Source organism: Arachis hypogaea, chromosome 17 (assembly GCF_003086295.3).
Source record: "Arachis hypogaea cultivar Tifrunner chromosome 17, arahy.Tifrunner.gnm2.J5K5, whole genome shotgun sequence".
NCBI classification, from domain to species: Eukaryota; Viridiplantae; Streptophyta; class Magnoliopsida; order Fabales; family Fabaceae; genus Arachis; species Arachis hypogaea.
In genome coordinates, this window is record NC_092052.1 from 41,522,273 (window position 1) to 41,524,454 (window position 2,182).

At 39.0% G+C, this 2,182-nt stretch overlaps 1 non-coding gene across 1 annotated transcript; it reads left to right on the forward strand.

Annotated features, from left to right (window-relative positions):
* The first annotated feature begins 1,301 nt into the window (after positions 1-1,301).
* Positions 1,302-1,409, forward strand: LOC112767881 (small nucleolar RNA R71). Its single transcript, XR_003185322.1, has one exon. It is a non-coding gene; the product is annotated as a small nucleolar RNA R71 (small nucleolar RNA).
* Positions 1,410-2,182: the final 773 nt, after the last annotated feature.

Consider the following 2,182-nt stretch of genomic DNA (forward strand, 5'->3'; position numbering starts at 1 on the left):
CACTTGGTATGTGCTTGGGCTGAGCATTGAGCTTTACACATGTAGAGGCTTCTCTTGGAGTTAAACACCAGGTTGCAGCCTGTCTGTGGCGTTTAATTCTGGTTTGTAACCTATTTCTGGCGTTTAACTTCAGAATAGGGCAGGAAGTTGGCGTTTGAATGCCAGTTTTCGTCATCAAAACTCGGGCAAAGTATGGACTATTATATATTGCTGGCAAGCCCTGGATGTCTACTTTCCAACGCAATTGAGAGCGCACCAATTGAGTTTCTGTAGCTCCAGAAAATTCAGTTCGAATGCAGGGAGGTCAGAATCCAACAGCATCTGCAATCCTTTTTCAGCCTCTGAATCAGATTTTTGCTCAGGTCCCTCAATTTTAAGCAGAAAATACCTGAAATCACAGAAAAAAACACAAACTCATAGTAAAGTCCAGAAATGTGAATTTTGCATAAAAACTAATAAAAACATAGTAAAAACTAACTAAATCATACTAAAAACTACCTAAAAACAATGCCAAAAAGCGTATGAATTATCCGCTCATCATCTTTCTCACAGGAAATCACTGCCTCTTCCTCCTCTATAGGTTTGGCCATGTTGGTTATATTTATGGCCTTGCACTCTCTTTTTGGATTCTCTTCTGTATTACTTGGGAGAGTACTAGGATGGATTTCAGTAACTTTTTTACTTAGTTGACCCACTTGTGCCTCCAAATTTCTGATGGAGGACCTTTTTTCAGTCATGAAACTTAGAGTGGTCTTAGATAGATCAGAGACTATGGTTGCTAAGTCAGAAAGGCTCTGCTTAGAATTCTCTGTCTGTTGCTCAGAAGATGATGGAAAAGGCTTGCTATTGCCAAACCTATTTCTTCCATCATTATTATTAAAGCCTTGTTGAGGCTTTTGTTGATCCTTCCATGAGAAATTTGGGTGATTTCTCCATGAAGGATTATAGGTGTTTCCATAGGATTCTCCCATGTAATTCACCTCTTTCATTGCAGGATTCTCAGGGTCATAAGCTTCTTCTTCAGAGGAAGCTCCTTTAGTACTGCCGGATGCAGCTTGCATTCCAGTCAAATTCTGAGAAATCAAATTGACTTGCTGAGTCAATATTTTATTCTAAGCCAATATGGCATTCAGAGTATCAGAAGTATACATGAACTGGTTATTTGCAACCATTTCAATGAGTTCCTGGGCTTCTGCAGGCGTCTTCTTCAGATGAAGAGATCCACCAGCAAAGTGGTACAATGACATCTTGGACAATTCAGACAGACCATCATAGAATATACATAAGATGCTCCATTCTGAAAGCATGTCAGAAGGACACCTTCTGATCAATTGCTTGTATCTTTCCCAAGCTTCATAGAGGGATTCACCTTCCTTCTGTCTGAAGGTTTGAACTTCCACTCTAAGCTTGCTCAACTTTTGAGGTGAAAAGAATTTGGCCAAGAAGGCATTGACCAACTTTTCCCAAGAATTCAGGCTTTCTTTAGGTTGTGAGTCCAACCATATACTAGCTCTGTCTCTTACAACAAAGGGGAAAAGCATAAGTCTATAGACCTCAGGATTAACCCCATTGGTCTTAACAGTGTCACAGATTTGTAACAATTTAACTAAGAACTGATGAGGATCTTCCAATGGAAGTCCATGAAACTTGCAATTCTGCTGCATTAGAGAAACTAATTGAGGCTTAAGCTCAAAGTTGTTTGCTCCAATTGCAGGAATTGAGATGCTTCTTCCATAGAAGTCAGAAGTTGGTGCAGTAAGGTCACCAAGCATCTTCCTTGCATCTCCACCATTGTTGTTATTTTTGTCTGTCATGTCTTCTTCTTTTTTGAAGATTTTTGTAAGGTCCTCTCCAAAGTTTTGTGCTTTAGCTTCTCTTAGCTTCCTCTTTAGGATCCTTTCAGGTTCAGGATCAGCTTCAACAAGAATGTCCTTATTCCTGTTCCTGCTCATATGAAAGAGAAGAGAACAGAAAAGAAGAGGAATCCTCTATGTCACAGTATAGAGATTCTTTTATGTGAGTAAAAGAATAGAAGAATAGAATGATGAGGTAGAGAGAGAATGAAGAGAATCCGAACACAGAGAGAGGGAGAGGGTTTGAATTTTAAGAAGAAGAGAAGTGTTAGTAATCAAATAAATAAATAGAAAAAGATGAGAGAGGGAGGAAATTCGAAAGTTAATTA